We start from the raw sequence: 23015 nt of genomic DNA, 5'->3' as shown, positions 1-23015 counted from the left end.
AGTTACAAATAACTTCTATTCTTAGGATATAATAAATCCATTTAAATTTATTTGGGGTAAAGGGCGTCCCCTATTTTTCCTCTCCGTCACGGCCGACGTAAAACCATCTCAACCAGTTTCCATTTGAACTATCTATGACGACTTATGGCGCCCCTGTGAACAAGCGCAATCTTTAAACGCTTGAGTGCATGACGCTCATCTTCTACACATTTGAAGGGAAAAAATAACCGCATCTAAACAAGTGATGAGTGCGTATGTTTATTCTCATTCATCTCCGAACGGTCTGTAGAGTAGGAATACTATACATTGTATCAATAAAAAATACATTTATTGATTGAGGACATTATCGCGCTTAACATCAACCTTCAAACAATTTGCTAAAAAAAATCAATAAAAGATGTAACCCCTCATGCTCACCTAGTCATTCATCTCCATCACGTTCATCTCCGTCACATTTTGGAATATCGGTTTCGTGACGAGATGAATTAAATCATAATATATATTTGTAATAAATATTCACAAATCTAATCTTATGATAGGCTCTGTTAACGCAATTTATTTTAAGTAATCCCCTAATTATGGTGGCTGATAAGGGCCATAGCGTAAAATTCCTGGTAAGTAAATGAGGGCGCCAGAACGCCAGAACGCCAAAACGAAAAAAAAACGTCAAATTTTCTTTGAAAGTTCGTTTTGGCGCGCCAAAAAAATGAAAATTCCGTTTTGGTGCCCCCGTCAAAATAACGAAGAACGTCGAAATATCTCTGAAAGTTCGTTTTGGCGCGCCAAAACAAAGAATATTCCGTTTTGGCGCCCCCGCCAAAACGAACTTTCATTACATATGCACACCACCTGGCCAATCAGAATTTCTTATTGCGCCCTGCATTAATAATGCGGCCAATCACCTTTCGCGATGAGCAGCCGCACATGAGCCGAGTGCAAACGAGCAAGGAACCCGCGCCATTAGAATCCTCCATCACCGCGCTTATAAAATAATTGAATATGATTAATTTATAATTATCGAAACTACATCATAAAACACGAAATTAAACAATGAAAAAAAAATTCAGAAACGATTTAACTGACACGGATAAGATGAGCGTGATTTTTAGTCGAGTTTGTCGAGGTTTTAGCATCGCAAATTTTAAGACACGTGAAAAGTTGACCGATTTTCACACGTGTTAAACCTTGCAGTGTATGCCATCTAAACCTCTACCTGTTACTTTTAGACTATTTAGATACAAGGGTAAATTTCTGGGGGGGGGGGGGGCAACATACGCGGAGCACCTTTTCGTATAACGGGGGCACCCCAGCAAAGCGAGTGCACCGAGTCGCGAAGCTGTGAGGGTTTTTACCCGGGAAATTAATTTATTGGTATTTCGTTTAAGTGGTAGTTTGAATTTCTTCTGTTTTTATTTTTCAGACTTCACGGAATTCCAAATGGAATCGATTCAATCGGGAGTTCAATCTAATTCAGCATTATCATGATATAACAAACGGCGCGCTCATAAAAGCTGTGAACTATTATCAAAAACAAGGATAAAGATTGACTGTGAAAATTGACTATGAATCTCAGGATAATCACTGGATTCATACATTACACGCATGATTGGATAAACTGTAAGTTAAAAAAACATTAACAGCTGAAATTATGTTTCATAGGTTTAGTTAGTTACGAGGAACTTACTCGGTGAGTTAGTAAGTTATAGAAATGCATGCAAATGTGTACAATTTCCAACGAACTTAAGAAATTTGGGTGCTATTTACATCAGGGTCCTGTGGGTCTCTGGGTCAGATGGAAAAGCGGCCTGTTTATTTTGATACTTAATATATTTATTTCAGGGTTATGCTTCTATTTCCAGGGTTTCTCTCTCTTTTCAGGTGTTTCCGTTTTTTTTCAGAATTTCCGTTTATTGAAACTATTCGTTTATAAAACACCGGACGTTTATGTAAAAATATTCAGTTGAAATAAACATGAGAAGTTCAGAGTCATCGCTGAGACAAGACCCCAGAAGACTAGGCCACAGAGTACGTGTCTTCACCCCCAGCACACAACAGAGTGGCCTGATTCAGGTGCGGCCTGTATGTTCTATTTCAGTGAAAAGAACAAGACCCCTTAGTCACAGAAGATTGAACCTGAAGTTGAATGATGATGACAGAGTGACTGAAGAATTCCGGTGTGACCTGTATAACATGTCTCTATTTCAGTATCCCCCTGCCCCCAAACCCTCGCCTGAATAGGTAGGCCGACTGGTCTTTATAGGTTAGGTTAGAATAGTTAGTTGATAAATCGTTGAATTAAAACATAATTTCAGCTGTTGATACAAAATACAGTTGCAATTCAAGTGGAACTTTTGAACAGTAAAAGTTGCATTTATTTACAATTGAACTTGATTGAAAATGTTTGACAGTTCGTGAGTTAAGTGTGATTTGAGTAAGATGAAGAGTTGAACAGTTGAACTCTACTTCTTATAAGATACAAGTGACATTTACTTACTACTGGTTTCAGGTTCAGACAGCACCAACCCCACCAGGTTGTGCCCTATTTCTGTGGTACGGATTTCTGGTCTTTTCTTTTTGGTTGAATTTATCAATTGATATTTGATCTGATTTTGGGCGCGCTGTTTGTTTTGATGTCGATATTTTTCGTGTTTATATTTTTTGGCGGTTTTAATGATGAAATTTAGTTTCATTGGTAAATCCGAATCATTAGACGATTATAACCCTGTACGGTACAGGTCAACCCGCGCCATTTTATTTTTGAAATCATTTCGCGTCGATATCATCACTACTGACGACATCGCGAGGTTCATATGAAATATACCGCAGCAAAATGAATGCTGAAAACTAGAGGTAAAATATTCTATCCGAATATCAAAACTGCGTTTAATACGTAATAACTGTTTGTCATGCATTGTGTATTTATAGTGTTGTAATACGCAGAATTCTGACACGCGTCACGTCGACCCGACCCAAAAACCTTCATCTGCCTGGACACGCGTCACGTCGTGCCTGACTGGATGCAATCGTGTAAGTGATAGGTTTCTATATTGCGACCTTTCTTTTCTTCGGTCACAATTCTCGCGCCATTTTCAGTACAGGTTCAACTCCTTCCACATTTTTTTCACAAGTCATTTCGCGTCGTTTCACCCGATCATTCTTTGAACCTTTACTTTCGTTTGCAACTAAATTAGAGTTAACACTTCTAGATAAAAACATTGATCGCAAAAATAACTAGATACAATGTAACAATAAAGGGCGTGATTAAGTGATAAATAATTCCAATATGATAGTAAGCAAACTTCCGAAAAGGTTCTAAAGCTTGACGAGGATTTGAATAATTAGAAATGAATAAATCTCGCGCCCTTTTACTGGACAGGCCAACTAGCACGCTATTTCTTCAGTCAAGGGGTTTGAAAACTGAAAACTGTGAATCTGTGTTAATCCACTTGCGCACTTGAATTCCTTGCGCAAAGACAGCGATTATATCATTTCACCGCATGGAATTGGAAAATAGTTTAGGGTTTACATGAAATCCCACTCTAAAATGAAAAATACGCACAGATCAAAATGTTCCCTTCAGCAAGCAGTTGATTTGTTTCTCTATAACCCCTGGTATTACATCGTATCACTTCATTAGTCACTCCTCATAATTTTATTATTGCAAACCTTAGTTTTCCTGAAGATGCCTATTAGGATCTAGTTGAAAGGTTTGATAAACTGCTAGCTCAAGGAAAACATTTCGGACTATTTTCATTCTTCGACTCGGAGTGTTTCATCTATGTTTTTTGATGAGGACTACATCAGTATTTCTGAACATGACTTATAGGATATAGTCGAAACGTTGGATAAATTGCACTAGCTCAAGGAATACAGTATTCCTGACTATGACTACATGTATTATTAGAATATAGGCGAAACGTTGAATAAACTACACTAGCTCAAGGAATACAGTATTCTTGAGGATGACTATTAGGACATAGTCGAAACGTTCAATAAACTACTAGCTCGAGGAATACAGTATTCTTGAGGATGACTAGTTGAATAAAGTCGAAACGTTCAATAAACTACTAGCACAAGGAATATGACTATTTGGATATAGTTTGTAAAACGGTATGAACGAAGGCGATGTTCTTACAAACAAAAACAATTTGTGCAATCCAATTTTAAACAAATGCACCTCTGATTGGTGCGATTGTACGCGACCATAAAAAATATAATCGTTTCGCTATTATATTTAATTCGCCTGAGCACGCGTATCAATTGCCGATCGAAATTGCTACGGTTGGAAATAATCGCTTGTAAGTAGTAACTAAATTGAGCTATTACTGCAAGATTTCATACTAGGGCTATAGTGTATCATCTGCTTGTAATTGAAGAGTTGAAGCACTGGGAGACGTTCGAATTGATCGTTTTTAGATATGCGGTCTCTGACCCGAGGTACTGTCAGTTAACACGAGTGGACTCTGAAGTATATCAGATATAAGGAGCTTGTTCCTGACGATGACGATTTTAATACATGTATAGTCGAAACGTTGAATAAACTACTAGCTCCTGCAGTAACATTTTCGGATCGTTTTTCCGTTCTTATTGTGGGATTCTAATAAGTGGAATCTGTGTTCCAAGAACGTCAAGCGACTGCTTAGATTCACGAGAATGAAAATATTACACACTTGTAGCCTTCAATGAAAAAGCCCACAGCAGCATTCTGGCAACAAACCCGGGCCCAAGAACATAAATGTATTTTATTGCGGCAATTTGTAATGCCTGGAAATATTCTTTTCATATATAGGCCTAAAGAATACAGTACAGTAGTTGTTTAAAAACGGACATAGTATTTCTTACAATAACATAATGTACTATTTAAACTTCGAGCCATTGAATGCGAAGCCAAAATTTGAATGTGCTCTCCAAAAAGTCTGGAAAAAAAGGGCGGGAGAATTATAGGGGGCGGGAGAATTATATTTTTATTGTTTTGAAAAAGAAAGATTGCAAGAAGCTCAAATTATATATAGAAGAGACGCAGGAGGGAAGTTTTTTACCAATGCCACGGAAAAATTAATGCTAGTAATGCAAGTAGAACATATGCAAACAATTTTATTTGGAATTAAGAAGCTCCTTTAAAATCAAACTATATCGTCACATTTAATCCAAACAATTATTTTTGCTATTTTTGTCACCGTAAAATGTGGATTACCGGTACGTGAACGATGAGCACGTAAACGTCCGGAGAAAAAAACACTGTCGCACATTACACAGCTATGCGGGCGAGCGCATTTGACTATTCAATTTCTATTTTGGGGACTTTCATGACGTAGACGGCATCTGACATCTAGGTTACATGTTTGCGTGGTCTAACAGCGAGCTAAATATCTGGGAAAATCAGGTCCAACTCGTATCGTATTTAGCCTGCACGTCACCAAGGCGTGGTTTATTAGGAAGGCGTGCTTCATGCAATTAACCCTAAAATGGAGTTCACTGTGTGAACCATGGACCTGTTTTAGAGCCTAATGCTTTGAAGATTCTGCATTTTTCCAGTTTTTTGAATATAAAAAAAAAACAATTCTTCGAATCCGGGATGAGTGCGATCTCATTGTAATGATTATGACGTTGGCTAGTACAATAGAATATCCTTCTCCTAATTGAAGGTGTAAAATTTTTTTGGCGAAAGCTCATCGTGCGTCTGTATAATAACCTATAATCTTTATGTTTAAGGCAGTTTTATGAAGTTGTATACAAGTAGTAGGCCTACAGTAACATGTATTATTGTATGAACTTGTATTTTTGTAGTTTGAATTTTAATATGGACCTCCATACCAACTATTGTGAATACGGATTTCTGTTCCGACCACTCCCAATGAAAAAATTCAGCATCTGAACATGTACACTCAAACCTTTATATAAACCATGATCATGTCTTACTATCAAGAATGAAGTGGACGATTAACGTAACTTCGTGTGCTTCTTGCGTTCCCTTATATACGGCCCGCACTGGTTCACTGATGTATAGTGGTCTTCGGCGACGTAACAAGTGATTTTTATATAACCAAAAGTAAAAACAGTGTTCGGATAGTTTGACTTCTTGCGCAACAAGGTGGAAGAAGAAAGGGTAATTAAGTGGCTATTTCAGTAATCTATGGTTTTACTAATTTCAACCTGGCAGAAGGCGCATTGAGGTTTTTTTACAATCAAAATTTGACATGGACACATCCGTGAACAGCCTAGCGCATTGAACAGCTATGTCCATTTCATTTGTCATCGTTATTGTAATGTAACAAATATGTCACTGAACCCCAAAAAGTATCAAAGAACCTTTGTTGCCTCAACGACGCGTAGGTGTGGCTGGAGCATCCAACTCGAGAGTGACTAAACACGATCAATATATATCGTTTGAAATGAAAAATCAAGTTTCCTAACATAGATGAAAACATAACGACGACAATGTTTTATTTTTTCTTGAGATTAAGCATCTTTTTCAATGCCTCTCGCACCTCTTTACCCGTTATCGCGTACAAGTACAAATTAATGGTATAATTTGTGATTAGCCAGAGCCACAGAAATTCGTGAATGACCAACAACTCGGCAGTCTCAGGTTGGGGGTAGATCAAATGAAAAATCGAATCAGGGGCGATGAATATTATAAACGCGATCGACGTCACTAGTAACATTATCGTAACTTGTCGGGAACGTTCGGCCTTCGAGCCACCGGTTCCGGAAACCTCCGAAGATCGCCGAAGTGCGATTATGATGCACAAATTACATACGACGATTATCGAGAGCGGTAAATATTGCCAAATAACGTTCATAATCAGGAAAAACGTGTTGTAATTCGTGTCCGGGCACGAAAACGTACAACCGAGACCCGACTGATAACTGACGCAATAACAGAGATAGGCCATCGACGAGAAACTTGCGACAAAAACCAACAGAGAGACGATTTGAGCCGTGCTACGTCTGCAGACTTGACGAGCCATAAACGGTATAACCACAGCGACCAGTCTCTCCATACAGACAACGCTGATGAACCACGAGCTGCTCATGTTAAAAACTAACGGTATAGTCTCGACTAGTTTACACTCGATAATGCTATCGATGACGATCGGGTACATTTCGATAGTGCTGAACGCAAGCGAGATGGCGAAACGAACCATCGTACAGTTCAAAAACAGCGTATCAGACAGGGCTAGATAGGAGAGATAGACACTGAACGAATGACGGCGCATTGTCGTGAATGACATCAGCACGAAGGTCAGTCCGTTTCCCACCATTCCGATGACGTACAGCACACCGAATATAGTAACACTCGCATAGCGAGCTTGTAACGGGATTTTGACTCCGATTTCGAACTGCACGGCCCAATATTCAATCCTTATTTCACCGTTATTGGCTGGAGTCTGGTTCGTTCGCTGTTCAGCCATTTTAGACTCGTAGTTTGATTCGACGACTAATGATACAATCTCGTATGATTGGGAGATTAAATTACTCTATTTCCAGATATGAAAAGCGAGTACGGTAGTAATAAAATCAATATATTCTTCGAAGATCTCCGTCAAAAATACAATTCCAGTCATATTTTGAAAATTCTTTTATTTGATTTTTTCTCGAAATGAAGTTATTTTTTATATCTCATAACAATTTTCAAGTCGCATAAAATGTTCGATATGATAAAAGTACTGCATTGACAACGACTCGCCTGGTGTTCAGATTTGAACTAATTCAATGGAAGTAATAGGGAATATCTTGTTTCAGATCAAAGGTCGAACGGTCGAGTTCATTAAAAACAAAACATTAAAAGTAATTTAAAACCATAATATATTTTCATAACCGTGTGCATTTTATATTAAAACTAAATATTTATTCTAAGATATCAATAATTTAAAAAGCATATTGTATTAAATCAATTGGTCGCTCCACTTCGCTGCCGCCCCGCTCCGCGACCAATTGATTTATTTACAATACACACATTCATATAATCAAATATATTCAAATAATAATAATAATATTCAACTGAAATACACACGGTTATGAAAATATATTATAGTTTTAAATTACTTTTAATATTTGTTATTAATGAACTCGACCATTCAACCTTTAACCTGAAACAAGATATTCCCTATTACTCTTAAAATATTCATATATATGAATAAGATATAAATGAATAACTTCTAAAATCAATTTTCATAAAAAATTTAGTATTAAAATGGAAGCAAATAAGTACTACTGTCCAACATGTAATATCAATATAAATTAATCCCAAAAAGCAAGACACAATAAAACTAAAACACATTTAGAGAATAAATTGAAACTAGAATATAAAGATGATATATTAGAATCTAAATTAGATGAATTAAAGAATTAAAAAGAAACATACAAATGTGATACATGTAATCAATCATTCAGTGATAAAAGATATTTTAAAGAACATTTAAAATCTAAAAGTCATATTAGAAATATGAATAATGATATTTTAGGTGAGGATTATTTTGATAATGATAACGATAAGAAACATAAGACAATTAAAAGAATAAGAAATAAATTAAACAATAAAAGACCATACATGGAAGATGTAAGAAATTATATTAATTCATTAGATAATAAAAAAGATATAGAGATAACCGAAGCATTAAAAAGTGATATTGGTCCAGCAGCTATTGAGTTTAAATTTCATAAAGGAAAAACATTAGAAGAAAATAAAAAACATTTAGAAAATATGAAAAATATTATAAAAATAATAACTGATGGTGAATACCCTAAAATTAGTATATGTTCTAAAGTAAAGTTTATAAGATCTGAAGATAAACCAATATGTAATATAAATTCTCATTCACAACATATTATTTCAAAACAACATATAGATGATAAATTAGATAAATGTTATAATGAAGTAAAAACTAAAATAGAAGAGAAATATTTTGAAGGATCTGGTTTAATATTTGATGAAATAATATTTATGACTTTACATGTTTATAACACAAAATATAATAAGTTAACTAAATCAAAACCAATTGATGAAAATAATGTATCATATTATAAAGAACAAGATATTAAAGCATCGAGTTATATTAAACTACCATTTAAAACTAATGCTGTAACAAATGTACAAAATGAAGATGATAAATGTTTTCTATGGACAATTATAAGTTGTTTACATCCTGCAACTTATAATATTTGTAGATTAACTCATTATAAACAATTTGAAAATAATTATAAGATAGATAAGTATCCTGTTAGAATTAAAAACATCCCAAAAATAGAAAGAGATAATAATTTAAGAATAAATGTATTTGATTTAATCAAATTACCAAATACAAAAGGTAACAACATAAAACATTATACATTTGAACCTTTATATCTATCAAAAGATTATGATTCAAATGATGTTATAGATATACTATATTATGAGAATCATTATATGTGGATTAAAAGAATTGATTTATTTTTTAAATCAGAAAATGATTTTGATAATAAAATATATCTATGTAGAAAATTTTTACATAGATTCAGTAATGAAAGTGCATTATTAAATCATAAACAATTATGTGAAAATCATGATTATTGTAAATTAGTTTTACCAAATGAAGAGGATAAAATATTAGAATTCAAAAAATATGATTACAAAAATAAAGTTCCATTTGTTATATATGGAGATTTTGAATCATTAAATAAAGAATTAACTGATCAAGATAGAAAAGAAATATATTATAAAAGAAAGAAATTAAATTCTAATGAAAATGATTTTTCAGATAAACCACCAAAAACAAATACTATTAAAAAGATTCATCAATCAGCTGCAGCTTTCGGGTTATATATTAAATCTGATTATCCAGAACTAATTGAAAGTGAATATTTTCATTATAGAAATGAAAATGTTATCAATCATTTTTGTGACTTATTAATTGAATATGAAATAAGATTTAGTAAATTATTGAATAAAAATATAGAAATTATAATGACAGAAGAAGATAAAGAAGCATTTGAGTTTGCAGGTAAATGTTATTATTGTGAAAAGATATTTAATTATAAAGATAAAAAAGTAAGAGACCATGATCATTTGAATGGAAAGTTTAGAGGCGCTGCACATGAGAATTGTAACTTACAAGCTAAGAAAATTAACTTTGTACCAGTTATATTTCATAATCTATCAGGATATGATGCACATTTATTTATCAAACAGTTATGTCATAAAATAGAAGAAATCAATAATGAAATAGAAAGATTAAATTCAAATAGATCAAAAGATAAAATACCAACTTAAAATACCAACAAATCTAGCATACTGCCCCGAACATAAAACTGTAACTCATGAAGAATTATCAAATTACCAAAAAAGAATTAAACCCGAAAATCATATTCATACAGAAAAGTTAATGGTAACTCAGGAAGATAAATATAATTATGTAGTACATTATAGAATGTTAAAGTTTTATCTAAAACAAGGAATGGTTCTAAAAAAAAGTACATAGATATATTTCATTTAGACAATCTAAGTGGTTAGAAAAATATATAGATTTTAACACCAAACAGAGAACTGAAGCTAAAACTGATTTTGAGAAAGATTTATTCAAGTTAATGAATAATGCTTTCTATGGTAAGACTTGTGAAAATATTAGAAATAGAAATGATATTGAGTTAGTTAGTAATGGTAAAAGGAGAAGGCATTTACAAACATATCCTAAGTTCATTGGTAACAGAATATTTGATGAAAATTTAGCTGCAGTTAAAATGAGAAGAACATCAATGAAATTTAATAAACCAATCTATGTTGGCGCTTCAGTTTTAGAATTATCAAAATTACTAATGTATGAATTCTATTATAATATATTACAACCACTTTTTGGAGAAAAACATATAGAAATATTATATTTTGATACTGACAGTTACATATTAAAGATAAAAACTGATAACATAACTGATGATTTAAAAACATTAAAACATCATTTTGATTTCAGTAATTATCCTAAAGATCATGAATTGTTTAGCAATGATAATAAAAAAGTTCCTGGTAAATTCAAAGATGAATTAGGTGGTGAAGAAATGATTGAATTCATCGGTATTAGATCTAAAATGTATTCATATAAAACTAAAGAACATGAAGCTAAAAAGTTAAAAGGAATAACCAAAAATGTAGTAGAAAAGAATATTCATTTCAAAGATTACATCAATTGTATATTCAATGAAGAAGTTAGAAAACATAAAATGAGATGTTTAAGATCTGAAGATCATGAAATGTTTATTGAAGAAATTGAAAAGATAAGTCTAAACCCATTTGATGATAAAAGATATATTTTAGATGATGGAATTCATACAGTTGCTTATGGTTGTAATTTAGATGAATACTTAAAATTTAAAAGAGAAGAAACAAAAGAGAACGAGATAATGAAAAGAATTCTAACGTTTTAATCAAATTTTAATAAAAATATGTTATTAAAAGGGAGAGTAAACAAGCGCACAGTGAGAACAACAAATTATTTCTAGATAGAATTAAAGATATAACAAATGTAAAATCTGTAGATTATAAATTTAAGAAGTTAACAGAATTGATAATCCATAAGAAATATCTAATTACAAATATTGATACAGTTACTAACAAATATGGAGATAAATTAGTTATACACTTAGAATATGAAGGATTAAAAGGAAATACGATTAAATTCAGAACATATTTACCAGATAGATTTCATAGATTATCAAGTGAAGATTTAGAAGAATTATGTTCTGGAGATTTCTATTTCGTATACAAAGGTAAGAATGAAAAAGGGCACCATGAAATAGATTTCGAATAAGAAAATATGTAAAATAAATGGTAGAATTAAAAAAATACAGAATATTTGTTGATTCTAGAAGACTTACTAATTATAAATCACATAATTTACTAGTACAATTAGATAGAGAATTTAAGAATTGTGTTGATTTAAAATTAGTTAATATAAGTTTATGTAATTCTTTTTATAATATTACGAATAAAACTATTGAAGATAATACTGTTTTAATTCATATCAGAAATGTAGATAAATGGTTTCATCTAATTTTAAAACCAGGATTATATAATTTAGAAACATTAGCTCAAGAAATTAATAGAAGAGCACGGTTGAAAATTAGAAGTGAAGATAAATTTATAATTAGATTTATAAAAAGTGATAGCACAAATAAAATTAAAATAAAGTTACATGATGAAAGTCAACATGCATTTATGGTAAAAAAACCTATAGCTAAACTGTTAGGAATTGCACCAGATACTGTTACAGGAAACGTAGATGGTAATTCAAATATAATACCTTTTACACACTTTTATATTTATTGCAATTTAATCGAGCCTACACAAACTTTCGAAGCAACTAAAGATATAACTTGTAATTCTGGTTTATTAAACATTTTACCATTGAAGAATGTTAAAGAATTTGGAATGCAAATAAATTATAATTTAACAGAATGTGATTTCAAACCATGCATTCCTCGTTTTAATAATTTAAGATTAGAAATAAGAAATCACAATGGATATTTAATTGATTTGAATAACTTTCCTGTAATTTATGAATTAGTTATAAGATGTAGAGAGTAATTTTTTCACAATATAAATGAATATAACTGTTGGACCGAGTATATGTTTTGGGTTTGATTTTAAACATGGTAAAGAAATAAGAATTAAACTAAATGATGTAATTACTGATATAAAAAGTAAATCATTTAACAATGCATCAATGATTAATAAAGAAAATTATGATATAAAAAAAGTAATTGATTTAATTAAATCACCTTTAGAATATTATGAATAAAATGAAGATGGAATTATTGATGATATTAAAAACATATTAACAAAAATATATGATAATCATAAAAGTAGTAATGAAATAAATGTTGATTTTATCATAAATAAGTTAACTAAATATTTTGATGATAGTAATTTTTTTATAAATAAATGAGTGATAATAAGTGGATAATAACTGGATTATATAATGGAGCATTACTATCAGTTGGAACTGTTGGTTATTCAATGGTATTAAAAAAAGTATTCAAAATGGGAAGTGTTAATGTTGATAGATTTGATATAAATGATATTTTAAAATTAACATTAGCAGTTACTTTATCTAATTTAACTATTGATTATTTAGAAAAACAAAAATATATTCCTCCCATATAAATGCGTAATTATTTTACTAAATAAATGGCTTCTGCTGCTGTAACTATTATAGGATCGGCAATTGTTAACGCTTTGGCATTTACTGGTGGTAGTTATTTATTCAAGAAAATTGATGGAAGGAAATTGAAAATGGTTCATTATCAGAACAAAAAAGACATAACTTAGCATCAGAGGAATACAATAAAGCTGCAGAAGAATATAGAGAAAAGAGACAAAACTATATGGATTATATCAATAAAGAATTAACTTATCACAATATTTCACATAGAGATTTTCAATCAGTTGATGATGCAATGAGTTTATATAACGCGGTAACCAATAAAGAAAAATTACATCTATACAAACCTAAATTATCAGATTATTATACCCCAAGTAACGAACAGAAGAAATATGAAATAATTTGGATTTTAGGTGGAACAGTTATTGTTATATTTGTTGCTTATAAGTTTACTAATTAGTAATTTTTTTTGCTAAATAAATAGAAGATAAAGTTGATAATATTGATATTATTCCTCATGATATAAATAAAACTAAATTAAAAATATATTTAGAAAAACAAATATTAGAATTTGAAAGTGACTTAAAGATAAAAAAGAAAAAATATTCAAAAAGTAAAATTATATATTATTTGATTATAATTGGTTCGGTTACAATTAGTTCTGTAATAACATTTCTAGCAATATTCAGTCCATTAACACCTTTAGCTATATCAATTGGTGTGTTAGGATTATCATCAAGTGTTTTAACTGGTATAAGTTCAAAATTAAATATAAAAAGTATTAAAAAAAAAATTAAAACTAATATAAAAGAAATTTATAAATTAAAGAATACACTAGATTATATAATAAGTTTAAATGGCCATATAACAGTTGAGGAACAAGATAAATTATTAAAAGAATTAATAAATTATTAATTTTTTAGTTATATAAATGGCAGATAGTTTCCAAAAGCTTTCCAATATAATAAATCAATTAAATATAATATTCCAGCAATAGATTTTAATAAAGATATTACATATAGAAATGAAGTTTTAAATTCATTAATTGATTTATATATTTATTTTACTGAAAGTAATAATTTTCATGTAAAGATGGAAAATATATTCAATGTTTATGAAATTAATTTTGAAAAAGAATTAAGTAAAGCAAAATTATGGATGTTAAAATCAAATATGCAATTCTGGCAAAACCAATTAAATTTTGCTGTTTATTGCGCAACAACAGGATGCGGAATAAGTTGGAATGATCATTTAAATAAACCAAGTTTACCATTAATATTATCACTCTTTAGATTTCATACATACTTTCAAATAAGATTAATATTAAATGAATTAGAGTGTCCTTTACCAGGGTCTAGATATTTTAAAGAATTAGATAATAACATTAATTTATCAAAGTATTATAAAATATGAAATGAATTTAATATAGATATAAACAATTCTGATTTTAGATCAAAGATGGGAACAATTACAGGGGGAGATTTATCTAAAGTAGAGAAAGCTTTGGATGCAACGAATAATTCATCATTTCCAATCGGAGGTTTTTATGTCCCTTATACTTAAGAATATAGAAAAGAAATAAAAAATACAAACTCAAAAACGTTTAAATGGAATGAAATACCAAAATATTATATTTATATCAAACAACAACAAAATAATGATGGTTGGGTTAATTTTATTTTAGAAAATAGTGAAGGTTTTACTAAAGCTGGAATACAAAGAATAAATCAATCAATTAGAACTTATTTGATATGTATTTTAGGCGCGCAAGTTGAAACAAGATCCCCAATAATTGGAAATTTAAATACATCATTTGATACACAAAAACAATTCAAAGTATTATTTGAAGATTCAATTCATAATGATAAAAATAGATCGATTCCGGAAAACATTGCAAGATATCAAAATTATTTAGATAAATCACATATTAGATTAAATTATTGTATAGGCCCTAATCTATTTATTATTTCTAATGATTTAGTATTAAAGATGGGAAATATAATTGGTTATAATAATCTAATTAAAACTGCAACAATAAATAATTCATTTGGATTGAATGATATAAATAAAAAGATTATTACTGCTCCAAAATTAATGGAAGGTGAAAAAAAATAAAAAACAAATTCAATCAACAGAAACTAAAACTGAAAATATTAAATTAAATAATGATTCTAAAATAAAAGATTACAATACATCAGAAAATATAAAAACTGATAATATTCAACATGATATAATTAAACTAAATGATGATAATAAATCCCATGAAAATGCTAAATTAGCTATAACTTGTATAGGAATTGTAATCGGAGGAATATTATATTTTAAATTTTAATTTTTTTATTATGTAAATGGCAGAAGGTTGGGAAGATATTCCATTGGATCCTTTTGGTGACACCCCCGGTATAACTGATGAACAACAACCTGATTTTAGTGAAACAAGTTTTAATGATGGTAATGAGCCAGGATATAATACTAATTTAGGTGAAGATGATGATTATGATGTAATTAATTCCGAATTACGTGAAAATTTAAATGAAATCAAAATTAAAATAACAGGTGTAGTTGTAAACGAAATATTGCCAAAAGATGTAATAGATGAAATTGGTTCAGAAGGTGTTGTAGAAAAATTTTTTAAAGATGACCCATTTTTCATGAATAATTTAGAATTTAAAAATGATGTGTGGTATTATAATCTTGAAATAAATGGTGAAAATGTAAAATTAAGATTATCTAGAATGGGACAAGAAAATATGTATGCACCTGTAATGTTAGCAAGATCTACAATTGAACATTCAAAAGGTGGCACAGAATTTCTCAGAATTATATGGAATGCAATCGATAGAATAAATGAAGAAGAACCAATTCCTAACATTGATATAAACAAATATTCACCATTTAAAAATCCAAATCCAAATCCTACTTTTATTGATCCAGAAACTGATGAAGATTTTGCAAATCGATTAGATAAATTAAGATCTTCAACACCCGAAACATCGAGAAGAGATATTCAACAAATTGATAATGATTCAAGTCAATTACAATTAGGAAAACGTTTAGATAACTTACTGGATACAATGAATTCATTTGAAGAAGATATGATTAGTGTTTTAGATACACCCGGTACTAAAACTGGAATAAATCGAATACAATCTTTACTAGAAAAAGGATTACTTAAATTAACTGATGAAGAATTAGAAGCATTTCCTGAACAAACACGTAGAGAAATTAAAGGTATACAAGAATCAGCCGATGTAAATGCTAATATCAATATGAGATTTTCTAAAATAACCATGTTAGAAAAAGAATTAGCTATTGCAAATGAAAAATTAGAACAATTAAAATTAGATAAAAATCTTCAAGTAATAGAGGAAGCTGATTATGAAAGCAGAAAGTTAGCTTTAGAAAAAGAAATAGATGATTTAGAATATAACATAAAATTACAGAAAGAAGAAAGAGATACATTATTAAAATCATATGATCTTAATCATATTAAAAAATTAAAAGTTATTTTTAAAGATTTAATAATAAAATCAGATTCTAAACTATCATTGAAAGATAGAATAAGATTATTATTTAAGTTAGAAGGAATAACAATTCTTTCAATTCTAACAGCTGTAACTATGTTATTTACAACAATCGGTTTAGCAATATCAAATGCTTTAAAATCTACTCCTACTCCTACTCTCAATAAACCGGATAAACCCTCAGATAATAATTCTATACAAGATAAAGTTAAGGATGGTTTAAAGAAATTAGCAAAATATTTATGGGAACTATCTAAAAAATCTGCTGCAGCTTTACCAGGAATTATTGCGTCAATTGTTGGTTTTATATTGAAATCTGCAGGAAACATTATTAACTTTGCTGCTGAACATATTATTTTATTTTTAATTACAGTTGTAAGTGCTATTATTTTTGGGTTAGTAAACATGATAAAAAATAAATAATTAATTTTTTTGTTAAATAAATGAGTGGGAGTTATATAAGTCCTTCTAAGATTTCTAGAATATCTAATGCTATTAAAGCAGAAAGATCACATCATATAATTACTCATAATCCTTCTAATATTAATCCCGATGAAACTTTATATGTTAGAATTCCTCGATTAACACAAAATACTTTTTACGTTCCAAATAGTATTTATTTATCTGCCGATATAAAAGTAACTGGTCATGATAATAATTATGTTGTTGATAATGTTGGAAGATATTTGATTAAAAAATTAACTATAAAGATTGGTCCAGAAACAGTTTTCTCATTAGATGATTATAATCTATTTATGCATTATAAAGATTTATGGTTAACTAAAGAAAATAGAATTAATATGATATTTCAAGGAATCCAATCAGAAAACCAAAATAAATTAAGATCAGGAGCTAATGACGCAATAGTAACTCGTACCGCAGATAATTTGATAAAAAATATTTATGGAAGCAAATATAAAATTCCATTAGACTTTGAATTGATAAATAACAATGCACCTTTATATAAATATGCAATTCAAGAAGACGTTATATTCGAAATAACATTTGCTCCGGTAAATGAAATTGTATTATCTAGCGTTGTTAAAGATATGAGTTATAAATTATCGAATATATATTTAGAATATGATACAGTAACTGATGAAAATATTGCAAGCATAATTCAAACTCAATACAATCAAGGATTTTCATTATTATATGATTATATTGATAAATTTAAAACTGTAACTATTAATGCAAATGATGAAATTATTAATGAGAATATTAACTTCCCAAGAAGATCTATTAAAGGTATATTAATATTTTTTACTATTGCAGCATACTCTAATGGTGCAATACAGGTTGATAAGTATTATAGTCCTGAAATAACAAAAGTAGAAATAACTATCGAAGGAATAGCAAATAAAATATTTTGTCAAGGAATGAGAATGATAGATCAATGGCCAGAAATTAGAAAACATTTTATGAATGAAAAAGTGAAATCATCTGAGAATTGTAACATTAATCAAATTGATTATTATACCGGTAATAGATATGCATTATGGTTAGATTTTAGAACAACAGAAGATAATTCATTACATGGTTCTGGAAAAAAATTACAAAACACTAAAGATGGAATACAATTATTCATGACAAAGAAAAAAGGAAGTCTAAATTTCAAAATGCACATTTATATTATATCTGACGCGCAATTAAATATTGTAAATTCTCAATTAAATAGTGTTATGTATTAAGTGTTATGAAATATTAAAATTTTAACTTTAATAAAAAATCTTATATTAAATGGAAGGAGGTAAAGTATATAAACATATTCCATACATCGATACACATGAAAATAATGATGGTTTATATCATGTAATACCTTGTAATATAGCTTTGATATTTGATCCTATTTTCAAAAATTATAAAACTAAACTAATAGAAATCGATTATAATAAAAGTGAAGTTGTTGATAATTTAAGTAATGTAATTGATAATAATGTAATACCTACTACAGTAATACCTACTACAGTAATACCTACTACATCTAATAATATAATACCTACTACATCTAATAATGTAATACCTACTACATCTAATAATGTAATACCTACTACATCTAATAATGTAATACCTACTACATATAATAATGCAATAATACTAAATGTTAGTAAAAATAGAAATTATTGTGATTATTGTAAAGGTGAATTTTCAAACGCTCCATCAAATTGGAACAAACATATGAATACAAATTCACATATTACTAATGTAATAGAACGTGTTGGTTTAAAAGAATTTATAGAACACCCATTTAGATATGTTACAAAATTTGTTTCAAATATAAAAGTAAATGGTAAAGAATTATATGAAGATTTTTATTAGCAACACCTAATAAAAATGAATTAGATTTAACCGATGCTAATGAAATATTAGGATCAAACACTGTAAATGAAATATTAGGAGCAAACACTAATAAAGATTCTCTGAAACATAAAGTAGAAAATAATGATAAATTTGATTGGATGAATAAGCATAACAATGAAACAACTATTGATGATTCGGTAAAAAAGGTGAAAAATAAGTATAAAAATAATAAAGAATTAGAAGAAGATACGGTAGAGAATTTGAATAAATTGTTAGGGTCTGATAGTGAAAGTGATTCAGAAATTGATTATCTAACACTCAAATAATAATAAAGGTTGAAAATTGTATAAAATAATAGTAAATAAAAAAGGGGTTTTAAGTATTTAAGGTATCTAACAAGGTATCAGGTATTAGGGTATCTAATAGGGTATCAGGTAATAGGGTATCTAATAGGGTATCTAATACATAGTTATATAAATAGTTATTTTATAAATTTATATTCATAGGGAAATTGTAGTCTCAGTAATAATTTTGAACCTTTATTATTCTTTAATTTATTCATATATTCATCATGTAATTCAGTAGGTATAATTTGATTTTCTTCCAATGATTTTTGCATAGATTTTCTATCTTTGTTATAAAATAAAACTAAAAATCTTATATTCTCCCTAAAGTCTTTAACAATTGAATTATATTTTTGATTTAAAACCCATGTTGTTATCCCGAAATGTCTCCCAGAGAAAGCTAAATAACATAACTCACTTTCTCTCACTTTTGAATCATGTAAATTTGCGCAATCATCTACAATGAATAATGTATTTGATCCTTTATAAGTATCAATTGCTATTTTTATACAATTATCTAAATTTTCTTTTACTGTTTTAGGATCTAATATAATAAACTTTTTTATTTTAACTATATCTCTATTATATGTTTTATTCATTTCATAAGTAGGACAGAATAATATTATATTATCAAAATGATTCTTATAAATAGTTTCTAACAAATCTAATATGAAATGTGTTTTACCACAATTTGTTACTCCAGTAACTAACATATTATGCGGTTCAAATATAAATAAATCTTTATTTATTTATTCTTTTAATTTTACTAGATAAAATCCATTCATTAAATTTATCATCATATCCTTTATATTTCCACAAAGAATACTTTTTTCCTTTAAGAGTTTTTGTTTTCAATACTTTTTCTATTTTGTATTCTATTTCATCTGGGTTTGGTACAAGTGATAATTCTTGTTCATAGAAATAACCTAATATTTCTTCATCTTTTAGATCTTCTAATTTAAAAACAAATGGTTTAGTTAATATTATCTTTTTAATCTTGAATATTTCTTCTGTAAAATTTGGGGTATAACCTTTATAAAATGTTTTTCTATATGTAGATATTCTTACGTGTTGTCCAATTTTAAATTTTGGTTCACCAAAATCATGCGTAACAAACGCTCCATATAAATTATTCCAAACTATTTCCGAATTATCTTCTTTTCTAGCTTGTATAGGTTTCATATTTATAGAACTATGTTTAGAATTATTATAACCTTTCACTAAATCATCTAATATATTTATAGACTCATCGATATAAATATATGTTTCATTAGCAGTAAAATATTTCCACATTCTAGTTTTCAATGTTTTATTAAATCTTTCTATAATAGATGCTTTTTTATCTGAATGTGTTGAAAAATAATCTACATCGTTAGATAATAGTTTTTTAAAATGTTTGTTATAAAATTCTTTACCTTCATCAAATTGTATCTTATCTGGAATAGCTTCTTTAAATATTGATTTAAAAGCATTTGTCACTTCTATACCAGTTTTATTTTTGATTGGATTTGACCATGCGTATCTACTGAATATGTCTATAACATTCAGTATCCAGAAATATCCTTTGTTGTATTCTTCTAAGTTCTTCATGTCAATTAAATCTGCTTGCCATTGTTGATCGATACATGAAACCGTAACTTTTCTTGTTAAATAAGTTTTATCCATTTTCTTGTGGATTTGATATGTTGGTTGATTTTGTTACCATGATTTTAATTCACTATATTTTATACCACCATTATCAGATTTAATTTTATTCCATAATTCTGTAACGTTAGAATATGATACTTCACTTTCTGGGTTATAATATAACTCTCTTAAATATTGTTCTTTTTTCATCTTATTTTAATCCATTAATATTAATCTTGGTTTATTTTCAATGACTTTATCATTTGACTTATTTGGTATGATAGGTTTGTTGTCATTGGAATCATTATTGTTATCATCAGATTTGAATTTTGATTTATATATTACACCGGAGAATATAATAATTGTGATTAACCCAATTGTAATATATAAGTAATTATTTCTTCCACTATTAGAAGAATCAGATGGATTATTATTTGAATCAATATCAGGTGATTCATTTATATCAGTTAATTTCTTTTTCTTAGCTTTTTTTTAATTCTGAAGATTTTTACCTAATTCTCTTGCCCATTTAATTTGTTTCTCGGATCTAGCCTTTTTCTTAACTCCATCACTCATTTATTTTAGTTAATTTTTGTTCTGATTCATTTTCTGTTTCGACGTTTGGTTGTAGTACATCTGTTTCGTTCTTACCTGATTTATATTCCATAGGCTTGATGTTCGAAAATGTTATGACACCAGTAGAAATTAATATCATAACCGATCCTAATTGAAATGAAGCATATCCAACCCATTTTTGTAATTCAGTCATAACTAAGTAGTCATTTTTCAAATCACTATATAATTTATTTTCATCATTAATTGGTATTAACTGGTTACATAACTTAGAATAACATTTGACAATACCATCTGAAATAGAATCATTTATTCGGGCTAATCTTGCCTCTTCATAAATCTTAAAATATTTTATCACTTTATGTGGTTTCATAGCATCTAATTCTTGAAAAGTTATTATTTTTCCCAAGAAATCCTTAGATTTCCCGCCAGCAATTAATAATTCGAGATGATGCTTACAATATAAATAGTATTCATAATCTATATTACAATTAACTTGAATAGAATTAGAAACAACTGGGTCCTTATTATCACTAATACCCAAATCATCTAATGTTTTTTCAATATCAATAATATTCTTACTCGATTTCTTTGACATTTATATTAGAGAAATTTAATAAGAAAAATATTATAAGTATTATAAAATGATACTAGCTAGTTAAAGCTAAAGAATTCTAGTATTAGTTATTGTTTTTTTAGTATTTTTTATTTGTCATATAAAGTATTCTTTTTTGAAAAGAAAATATTAAAAACATAATAGAATTCACTAGCTAGTTGAAGTTATGTAATTTTTAATACTTTTTATTTAAAATCTATTATTCTTTAACCACTCATTAAAGACTCAACGTATTGTTCATTATTTGGATCATTGTTCCATTGATCAATAAATTTCTTTGCCTTTGTTAACTGTTCTAAATATAACTGTAAATCTAGTTTATTTGATTTAATTATGTTTTCCTTCATTTCTAAAGGTCTTAAATTCTTCCAATTCCAAATAAGTTTTTTATTGTATTCATCATTCATGTTAAATTTAGATATTGGTAACACGTGATCAATATGGTAATAATCCCCATAATTAACTATATTCATTTTATCATCGAATTGAAATATAATCCATGATTTGAGAAATTCATCTGAACAACCCAATAAATTAGATAGTGTTTCTGAATGTGTTTCTTTGTTGAATAATTGTGTTAATCTAGATCTTAAACATTGTTTTAATCTAAAATTAAGATCTGTTTGATATCTTTCTCTCATATATTCTGCCATATAATAATTATAATGTTTTATATTATCTTCTCGATATTGTTTAATATATAGTTTAAAACAAGTTTTACAACAATATTGAAAACCATCTTTGCTAATCTTACGCTTACTAAATTCTGTTAAAGCTAATTTATCTAATTCACACTTAGAACACTTCTTGTAATATATATTTATAACACCACCAGTGTTATTTGTAATATTTATAGTTTGTGGTTGTTCTGGTTCCATTTATTATACATATTTTTTAA

General features: G+C 28.6%; 1 long non-coding RNA gene across 1 annotated transcript in view; it reads left to right on the top strand.

The window, feature by feature from the left end:
• The first annotated feature begins 6848 nt into the window (after nucleotides 1–6848).
• Nucleotides 6849–23015, top strand: part of LOC141911269 (uncharacterized) — a 64161-nt gene continuing 47994 nt past the window's right edge. Inside the window, exon 1 of the long non-coding RNA XR_012619994.1 lies at nucleotides 6849–7245. This is a non-coding gene — a long non-coding RNA (uncharacterized LOC141911269). The remainder of the gene's footprint in view (nucleotides 7246–23015) is intronic.

Source organism: Tubulanus polymorphus, chromosome 9 (assembly GCF_964204645.1).
Source record: "Tubulanus polymorphus chromosome 9, tnTubPoly1.2, whole genome shotgun sequence".
Lineage (NCBI taxonomy): Eukaryota > Metazoa > Nemertea > Palaeonemertea > Tubulaniformes > Tubulanidae > Tubulanus > Tubulanus polymorphus.
The sequence above is the reverse complement of the archived record's forward strand: the minus strand, read 5'-3'. Positions and strand labels throughout refer to the sequence as shown.